The sequence below is a fragment of the Amphiprion ocellaris genome, chromosome 16 (genome assembly GCF_022539595.1).
Source record: "Amphiprion ocellaris isolate individual 3 ecotype Okinawa chromosome 16, ASM2253959v1, whole genome shotgun sequence".
Taxonomy (NCBI): Eukaryota; Metazoa; Chordata; class Actinopteri; family Pomacentridae; genus Amphiprion; species Amphiprion ocellaris.
The window spans coordinates 12,317,289-12,328,511 of NC_072781.1; positions in this window are offsets into that span (position 1 = coordinate 12,317,289).

An 11,223-nucleotide genomic window follows, 5' to 3' on the forward strand; every position below is an offset into this window, starting at 1 on the left:
TGCGGTTCAAAGCCAACACCGACTACATGGACTTCTACTGGACCACATGGAGGCCTTTAAACCGGACCAACAACTTCAGCGACTCTCCGACTCATGGGTCTGAGGACGCTGCCGAGCCTTGGCCCAGCCGGCCTCCTGTCTGTGGGTGTTTGAGTGCTGAGAGGTTTGTGGATGCATGTGAACATATCTGTGTTGAAACAGCAGCTTTTGACTCAGTAACGCTGGGAAAAACCAAGAGCTCCTTTATTTGTGACTTCCACTAAAAAAACTGATGAAAATAAGTTTGCCAGGGTTCTGACTGATAACAGATTATTAAATAATGAAAATAATTGTTTAAATATTCCTTTAAACAATCCTTTTAGGTCTACATTTCCTTTCCACTGACTTCTTGGTATATGTACAAGTATTCTGGGTGGAATATACCATTAAGCCAAGATTTTTTGGTCTACATTGAAGGATTTTAGGTGGAATATTCCTTTGAAGGAACTTTTTAAGTTTATGTTCAAGGATGTTGGGTGGAATATACCATCAGACCAACCTCCAAGGTCTACAGTAGTGAATTTTAGGTGGAATATCCCATTAAATTCACCTTTTAGGTCTATATTGGAGGATTTTAGGTGGAATTTTCTTCCAAACCATCTTTTAGTCTACATTTAAGGATGTTTAGGATGGTATATTCTTCCAAACCAACTTCTCTGGTCTACATTTCAGGTGGAATATTCCTCCATACTAACTTTTTTGGTCTACATTGAAGGATTTTTTCTAAACCACCCATGGGGTCTATATTTGAGGTTTTAGGTGGAATATTCCTTTTAACCAGCCCCTCAGGTCTCTTTGAGGATTTTGGATGGAATACTCGGTTAAAGCAACATTTTAGGTGCATGTCCAAGGATTTTTGGTGGAATGTTCCTTTAAGGTGGATGTTTGAGGACCTTGTAGGTGGAATACTTCCTGAAACCAACCTTTTAGGTCAACATTCAAAGATTTAAGGTGGACTATTCCTTTAACCCTTTGACGCGTAGACCACATCAGGGGATACCCATTCTCCATTGGATTTGGGTCACTTTCGACCCAGGTTATGCATCAAAGGGTTAAACCAACCTAAATTTCATGTTTTGATCATTATCAAGTGAGAAACCTCAATCCAGACTCCTCATAATGACGTTTGAGATTTATGCTGCTATTTGTTTAGTCCAGACTAAATGACAGAAATCCACAACTGTAATTTTATTTCAGGACTCGGTTATTAAATGTCAAAACAATCCATGTGACTCTAAAAACACAACAGCTTTACAAACTCTAAGATTAAACTGTCCACAAGGATCCAAAATAAGTTGGACTTCTACATGAGAGCTTTAATTATTCTTCATCTACTTCCTGAAAAGTTTGGTCAATAAAAAGACAAAAACTAATATTTTCAGTTGAACTAAAGACAGACTGTGATTTTTCTGCTCACATGTTGTGTTGTTGTAAACTTCCTCTTTCAAATAAATATCCTCCTAACCCCCTGGAAACCAGCGTTTGTCCTGTTTATGTGTTGCTCCTCGGCGACCCTAGACAGCCGGGTCGTAATGTTTTTTGAGCAACACACCATACTATGACGTTTTTACAAAGATGGTTCTTCTATGGAACCAGTTTGACATGTTCAGGTGTTCTTTGTGTGAAAACTCAGAGATTTCAGGTATCAGAAGGTGGTTTTCAACTTTCTTTGTTAACTTTCTGCTTCAACTTTAAACTAAATTTCCTTCACTAACCCAGCCCTCTGGACTTCCAGTAAGCTGTGTTCCTATTGGCTGTCCAGGTGGCTGCTTGGTGTTATCAGGAACACCTGAGCAGCTCAGTGTCTTCCTGCTTTATTTAGCTGCATTCAAACATTTCCTCTGCTTTTCTTCACCACTGAACCGGGTTTGGCTCCGTTGCTGTAGTTTGTTCTTTAGGCGTTGGCTTGCAGCTTCCAGCAGTAAAATTGTCTTTAATGTGTTTCTTGGTGTGTTTTAGGGCTTTGTACTGGATAGTTGTCTTGGTAAATGTGGTTCTTTAGCCACAGTTAGCACATGGTGCTAATGTGTGCAGTGATTAGTGGATTTGGTGCAGCTGAGTTGTGTCTTTATCTTGGCTGTAGTGAGTCTTTAGAGGTTTTTGGTCAGACACATTCTGTATTCTTGTTTGAGAACCAACGTTGGTTGTCCAGAAGGTAAGAGTTCCTGTCCTGATTCTCTGTTCTCAGAGGTTCTCTGGTAGGCTGCAGGAGACTTTAGCGTTTGGGTTGTGCTAGTTTGATTATTGTACGGTTTCATTTGGACGACTATCTTGAGGCCCCTCCATGTGGTTTAGTGAGGTTTTCTGCAACAGTTCTACAAAGCAACCTGCAGCAGAAGAGACTTTGAGAGTTTTTATGAAGTTCTGGAGACCAGACTTTAGAGCAGCAGAAACATTTGTCAGCAGTTTGAGCAGGAGAAGGTGAGCTTCAGAGTAGAAATGAGACAGGAAACCTTCTTGAGCCATGTGGTGAGGTCCTGTACCAAGAGTTTGAGCAGGTTGTGAAGAGTCTGTAGTTCTTTGGTCTGAAAGCACAAGAGTCGATTTATTAAAGGAGAAAACAGGAGATATTGTTGGTTCTTCTGTCGCTCTGCAGTTTCCAGTTTCCTTAGACTGAATATTAAATTTATATTTTAAATGATTTACCATGTGAGCCCAAGAAGACTTCAATAAACTTCCTCCATCCCCTGGACACAACATATTTTATTATGATGTTCAATATTTTTTTTTAAATTTTTAATCATAAATTTTTGCATAGTTTTTTCTCCTTGCTTGTTTAGTTTTGTCATCTGTGTGAAAGGTTCTAAACAAATAAAGTTGAATTGATAAACTGAATAATTGACTAACTCATGATTGTGACAACAGAAATGTTTTCATTGTGATTTAAGGGTTTGTTTCATTTTTAAGTTTGGGGTTAAAATCTTGACCGAAAAAAAGATTAAAGAAATAAACTACATTTAAAAAAAAAGCAATTAAAGGAAAAACATTTAAGACAATAAAAGTTTTTAAAAGAAAATTAAACATTAAATACAATTAGATGATATTAAACAGACAAAATATTTAATTAGATAATTAAACAGAACATACAAAACATGTAATTATGAAATTAAACAAAATGTTTTAACCAAAAATATTAAACATTAAAGATGAAATATATTAGATAATTAAACATTTAAAAAATACAATTAAACAAGAATAATATTAAACATTTAATTAGATTATTAAACCTTTAAAAAGACAAAATATTGAATAAAAAAATTAAATGTTTAATTAGAAAATTAAATCTTAACGACAATAAAACTTTAAATATGAATTCAACACAAAATACAATGAAGCATTTAAAAAGAAAATTAAACATTAAAAGGTGGTAAAACATTAAAAAAGAAAAATCTTAAAGATTTAATCGAAAAATTAAACACTGGGAAAGAAAAGGAAATTTTTCAAACAAGCCGATAAAACATTTGAAAAGACAACAATTAAACATTAAAAAGACAAAACCTTTTGAAATCAAATCAGATGTTAGAAAAGAATAAAAGGTGAGAAAAGAGCAAAAATAAACATTTAAGAAGAATCAAACTAAAGACAAAACATTTGAAAAGACACCAGTTAGACTTTAGAAGATCAAATTAAACAGAAGAGACAATAAAACGATCAAAAAGAGCAAAAACATAAACGTCTTAAAGCGTTTTCTAGTCTGAAATGAAAACATCAAGTTGTTTCTTCAAACATTTCCTCTTTCTATGTTCTTGGTTTGATTGTGAACAGATTTACTAAGAACTCATTTCAGAAAACTGCTTTCCAGATAAAGTCTACTAGTAGTTGAAGGCATTTATCAAACTAATGTTACCTTCTGATCTCCACAAACTTTACTGTTCAGTGAAGAGAATCAAAGTTTGTTGAGGATTTCTAAAAAACCCACAGGTGAAGGTCTGAGAAGAACTCAGATGGATGGTCAAAATGTGAAATCAAGACTCATGGTCACAAGTTTTATGGCTTCTGTTAACCAGAAAGTTCAAACTAACAGAGAAGTACTGAGAAACTTTTAAAACTTCAGTCCTCAGACTGTCTAAAGGTTCAAACTAACAGAGAAGTACTCAAGAATTTATAGGTTTTCAGTCCTCAGACTGTCGAAAGGTTCAAACAAACAGAGAAGTACTCAGGAACTTAGAAGATTTCAGTCCTCAGACTGTCTGAAGGTTCAAACTAACAGAGAACTACTCAGGAACTTAGAGGATATCAGTCCTTGGACTGTCTGAAAGTTAAATCTAACAGAGAACTACTGTGGGACTTAGAAAATTTCAGCCCTCACACTGTCTGAAAGCTCAGGTCCTGAGGACTCGGGAGGTGTGGAGGCTTGGAAAGTCTTGGAACTGAGGGTTCAACCCTCCAGCACAAAGGCTGAAGTCCAACCTCCTGAGAAAAACGGTCGAGTCGCGACTCGAGTGAAAAAAAAAACTCGAAAACGACAAAAAATAGATGATAAATGCGCAAAAAAAAGAAGAATTAGTATCTGAGCGAGTAGCTCAGGAGGATAAGAGGATAGACTACCAACTGGAAGGTCGCAGGTTCAAGACCCGCCACTGGCACTTTTCTTTCTTTGTCTTTGTCAGAATTTTGATAATATTTAAGAAGGGTCTGGTCTTGAACCAGCGACCTGCAGCTCCATAGGCAAATCCTTAACTCACTGAGCTACAGATCAGATAAAAAGAAATAATTTCGTCGTCCCTTTGGCATCGTAGTTCTTCAAGTGACCACATGGGTGGAGCCAAGGCGGAGTCTGGGTGGAGTCAGGGCGGAGAGTAGGCGGGGAGGTGGGTGGCGGCCTCCCCCCTCTACTCCCCCACCTCCCCCTACCACCCACCACACCTTCCCCCGCCCGACGAGTTCTTCGAGTCTCCACGGGTTTTCCCGAGTTTCTGGAGTTTCCACCAGGTCGGAGGCAGAACAAGTTGTCATGAAGAGGTGTTGAAGTCGGCCAGGATGGACTGACTTTTTACAGCGACTAGAAGGAAGACGACTAGAAGAGCAGGTCTTTAACCACCATCCATAAAATCCATGGAGTCGGCTCCAGAGAAATGAAGGGAGAGAAACTTTTATCAACCTCCATCCAGATGTTCAACTTGATATCTTTACTTGGAGATTTTAGCACCACAAACCTTTAGTATCACACTTTATTATCATTTATTAGGACTTTAATGGAATCCACCAGCAGATTTAGTTTTTGTTGAGAAACTTTATTCTTGTCGTCATGGGACTGCAGTATTAAAAACTGTTCTTTCTATTTGACCTCATGTTTATTAGTTTTAGTGGAGAAAGTTATTTTAATTGTCCATTAATCTCTTAAAAACCAAATAATAAATTGGATTAGTCAAGAGGTTTAAATTTCTTACTTTGTCATGTTTTAAATATGACAAGAAAATATAAAAATAAAGCGTCTTGAGACAATTTGACCTGTAATTGGCGTTATATAAATAAAATTGAATTAATATTGTATGTATCTTGTAATGGAGTAATTCAGCCATATATGTTGGAAAACACATTTTCTTTGACCATTAATCTGTTGATTGTTTTCTCCAGTAATTCATTTCTTGTTTTGGTTTATAAAATGTCAAACCCAAATATATTCAGTTTATTGTCATAAAAACCAAAAAGATTTACATTCATGATGCAGGAATCAGGCAGTTTTTCACTTTTTATCTTAGTTTAGTCAGAAAGATAGTTGATAATGTGTGAATTGTTGCAGCTTGTGAGCCGTAAAAGGTTTTAATCTTTGGGGCCGAGTGTCAGAAAACATTTAGAAACCAACATCAACAAAACACTCAACATAGATTTGAACATCATTTGCATGACAATGTCTAATTAAAGGAAATTTATTTCCAACGTAAATGTGTGATATTCATCCTTTGGAGCTTTCTCTTCACATCGTCTTCCACCTGGACTGGTTTGGTCGGGAGCATGTGCAACAAACATTTGAAAAACTGCACTTTAACATCAATGAATGACACTGAAGTTTAATCTCAACATAAATGAGACTGAGTCTGGATGTGCTGCTCTTTCATTAACTCCTAAGTTTAGGGAAAGTTCAAACAAAAGAGGACGGTTCAGATACGACTTGAGAATGAGCTTATTTTGAACAAACATCTCAGACTTTCTGAGCTTCAGCACCTCTAGCAAGATATTTTAACAACAAGCAACTCAAGAGATCCAGAAGTTGGAGAGAGTTAGCTTTAGCTGAGCCAAAGAACATGTGGGACGCTAACCTAGCAAATATTTTAGATTTTCCTCTGTGAATTCAGAGAAATAATTTACTATTTAATGACAGAGCTACATATCTTAACTCAGTCTCATTAAAACAGACTCTAATTCAGTGTCATCCATCCATATTAAAGTGCAGTTACCCAAAATGTTTGTTGCATGAGCTCCAACAAAACCTGTCCCAGGTAGAAGGCCTCTTTGACAAACAGGAAGTGGAAGATTCCAAGCAGATTTATAGAAGGGGGAACTGGACTGTACTAAGTGTGGTCGAGTATAGAGGGGTGTTTTGTGGGTTTTTAAGGCTGATAGTGATTATTAGTGAGACATTTGGAGTAGATACTCATTTGCAGTAAATGAAAGTATTTAAAATAGAATAGAATAGAATAGAACAGCTTTACTGTCATCATACATGGCATGAGGAAAATATAAATAGCTTCCACTGGACGGTGCACAACAACAAGCAGTAAGTAATAAAATATCAACATTCAATAATAAAATCGAATGTACATATATAACAAAACAATATTGAGAAAGGACACCATGTGCAAAGGAGGCCAGATATGTGCAATATGGGAGGTAGATGAAATGGAACAAGAACCAGTAGAATATGATAAATATGTTACGAAATTGCATGAAAGCAACAAAAAGTGACATTGTGCATTCAGATAGACAGGTGTTTGGATTTAAAATCTTGGAGTTAAACTTAGAAGAACACAAACTCTAACAGAAAACTTTGTTGATACGTTTTTTTTTGTTTACAGATATTAAGTTAAAGGAGTTTTATTCGTGACATATAACCAATCAAATCACTCCAGAAGACAGAGTGACCACAGGTAGATAAAGGTTCAGAGCCAAAGTAGCGCCATTTTTAAATGTATTTATTACCGTAAATCAGTAAAAAATAAAATATGGATAATCAGTAAATCAGTCAGCCCACAATTACTACAATTCTACAATGTATGTCTCTTTCCTTTGACTTGTTATCTGTACAATATACGATGTATATGATGGCGTTTTTTCTTACCAAAGACTATACTATGATGTTTTCTAAGAGACATACGATGCTACTCTGGTTGTTCTGGCCCTGCACTCCTCCTCTGTTGTTTTCTGGATTGTACTCAGCTGCATGCCTTCGTCCACCCGGCCTCCGTTGACTCGTCCCGCCTGCCGTCTCTGGAGCTGAAGCTGGATTGGAACAGACCAAAGTACAGTCCAATCACGATGCCAGCTGCCTCTCAAAAGGCTCCTTCATCTGGCAAGTTGCGGCACTTCTTCTGAGGGGAAGCTGAGCTGGCCCGGCAGAACTTTGGAGATGTGTTCCAGTGGTTGGTGGATGTCTGGGGAGATAGAGAGGGACCTTTGAATTGTTCAGAAAGGAAAACAGGGAACCCATTGGTAGTTTTAGTTTAGGGTGCCACTGCAGTGTGTTTTTGGGTTTTAAGAGGTGAACAGGAAGAGTTTTTTTCGTATTGATTATCTTGTACTTTGTTCCTGGTTGGAATGCCCATCAATGTCAACGTGAAGTTCACTTTTAGTTCTGTTTATTTATTTTTATTTTACTAACACCCATTTGCTTTTAACCCCCTCACATGTTGCGTTGTTGTAAACGTACTCTTTCAAATAAATACTCATCTAACCCTCTGGAAACCAGCGTTTGGACTGTTTTTGTGTTGCTCCTCACAAACTTCAGCCAGCCGGGACAAAACAATGTTTGTTGGACCAAAGGCTTTTCTATGACGTTTTTAGAGCGACATGCTAAAGTATGACGTTTTTAGAGTGACATGCTACACTATGACATTTTTAGAGTGACATGCTATACTATGACATTTTTTGGACAAAAGGATGAAATAACGTAAAGGAGGCTGTGCAAAACACTCCAGAAAGGTTTTCGTTGAAAGAAAAAATTATCATGACTTTTGACGCAAAAAAACGCCATAATATACTATGTCGAAAAAAATGCGATTTTTCAACATGTAAAAACGTGCCATATGATGAAATACTATAAAGTAGGGCATGAAAAACCCTCCAGAAAGGGTTTTTTTGAAAAAAAAATCATGAATTTTGGTGCAAAAAAACACCACAGTATACTATGTCGGGAAAAAAAATGAGATTTTTCAACATGTAAAAACGTGCCATATGATGAAATAATGTAAAGGAGGCCATGAAAAACACTCCAGAAAGGTTGTCTTTGAAAAAAAAATTCAGCATGAATTTTGGCACAAAAAAACGCCACAGTATACTATGTCGAAAAAAAAAAGAGATTTTTCAACATGTTGTAAAAATGTGCCATATGATGAAATAATGTAAAGTCGGGCGTGAAAAACACTCCAGAAAGGTTTTCTTTGAAAAAAAAATCATCATGAATTTTGGCGCAAAAAAAACGCCATAGTATACTATGTCGAAAAAAAAATGCAATTTTTCAGCATGTTGTAAAAACGTGCCATATGATGAAATAATGTAAAGGAGGCCGTGAAAAACACTCCAGAAAGGTTGTCTTTGAAAAAAACAGCATGAATTTTGGCACAAAAAAACGCCATGGTATACTATGTCGAAAAAAAAATGCAATTTTTCAACATGTTGTAAAAACGTGCCATATGATGAAATAATGTAAAGGAGGCCGTGAAAAACACTCCAGAAAGGTTTTCTTTGAAAAAACAATCATCATGAATTTTGGTGCAAAAAAACACCATAGTATACTATGTCAAAAAAAAAAATGCGATTTTTGAACATGTTGTAAAAACGTGCCATATGATGAAATAATGTAAAGTAGGGCGTGAAAAACACTATGGTAAGGTTTTCTTTGAAAAAAAATTCATCATGAATTTTGGCGCAAAAAAACGCCATAGTATACTATGTCGAAAGAAAAAATGCAATTTTTCAACATGTTGTAAAAACGTGCCATATGATGAAATAATGTAAAGGAGGCCGTGAAAAACACTCCAGAAAGGTTTTCTTTGAAAAAAAAATCATCATGAATTTTGGTGCAAAAAAACGCCATAGTATACTATGTCGAAAAAAAATGCGATTTTTCAACATGTTGTAAAAACGTGCCATATGATGAAATAATGTAAAGGAGGCCGTGAAAAACACTCCAGAAAGGTTGTCTTTGAAAAAAAACAGCATGAATTTTGGCACAAAAAAAACGCCATAGTATACTATGTCGAAAAAAAATGCAATTTTTCAACATGTTGTAAAAACGTGCCATATGATGAAATAATGTAAAGGAGGCCGTGAAAAACACTCCAGAAAGGTTTTCTTTGAAAAAACAATCATCATGAATTTTGGTGCAAAAAAACACCATAGTATACTATGTCAAAAAAAAAATGCGATTTTTCAACATGTTGTAAAAACGTGCCATATGATGAAATAATGTAAAGTAGGGCGTGAAAAACACTATGGTAAGGTTTTCTTTGAAAAAAAAATCATCATGAATTTTGGCGCAAAAAAACGCCATAGTATACTATGTCGAAAGAAAAAATGCAATTTTTCAACATGTTGTAAAAACGTGCCATATGATGAAATAATGTAAAGGAGGCCGTGAAAAACACTCCAGAAAGGTTTTCTTTGAAAAAAAAATCATCATGAATTTTGGTGCTAAAAAACGCCATAGTATACTATGTCGAAAAAAAATGCGATTTTTCAACATGTTGTAAAAACGTGCCATATGATGAAATAATGTAAAGTCGGGCATGAAAAACACTCCAGAAAGGTTTTCTTTGAAAAAAAAAATCATGAATTTTGGTGCAAAAAAACGCCATAGTATACTATGTCGAAAAAAAATGCAATTTTTCAACATGTTGTAAAAACGTGCCATATGATGAAATAATGTAAAGGAGGCCGTGAAAAACACTCCAGAAAGGTTTTCTTTGAAAAAAAAATCATCATGAATTTTGGCGCAAAAAAACGCCATAGTATACTATGTCGAAAAAAATGTGATTTTTCAACATGTTGTAAAAACGTGCCATATGATGAAATAATGTAAAGCAGGCTGTGAAAAACACTCCAGAAAGGTTTTCTTTGAAAAAAAAATCATCATGAATTTTGGCGCAAAAAAACGCCACAGTATACTATGTCGAAAAAAAAATGCGATTTTTCAACATGTTGTAAAAACGTGCCATATGATGAAATAATGTAAAGGAGGCCGTGAAAAACACTATGGTAAGGTTTTCTTTGAAAAAAAAATCATCATGAATTCTGGCGCAAAAAAAACGCCATAGTATACTATGTCGAAAAAACAATGCGATTTTTCAACATGTTGTAAAAACATGCCATATGATGAAATAATGTAAAGTCGGGCGTGAAAAACACTCCAGAAAGGTTTTCTTTGAAAAAAAAATCATGAATTTTGGCGCAAAAAAACACCACAGTATACTATGTCGGGAAAAAAAATGCGATTTTTCAACATGTAAAAACGTGCCATATGATGAAATAATGTAAAGGAGGCTGTGAAAAACACTCCAGAAAGGTTTTCTTTGAAAAAAAAATCATCATGAATTTTGGCGCAAAAAAACGCCATAGTATACTATGTCGAAAAAAAATGCAGATTTTTCAACATGTTGTAAAAACTTGCCATATGATGAAATAATGTAAAGGAGGCCGTGAAAAACACTCCAGAAAGGTTTTCTTTGAAAAAAAAATCATCATGAATTTTGGCGCCAAAAAAACGCCATAGTATACTATGTCGAAAAAAAATGCAATTTTTCAACATGTTGTAAAAACGTGCCATATGATGAAATAATGTAAAGGAGGCCGTGAAAAACACTCCAGAAAGGTTTTCTTTGAAAAAAAAAATCATGAATTTTGGCGCAAAAAAACACCACAGTATACTATGTCGGGAAAAAAAATGCGATTTTTCAACATGTAAAAACGTGCCATATGATGAAATAATGTAAAGCAGGCTGTGAAAAACACTCCAGAAAGGTTTTCTTT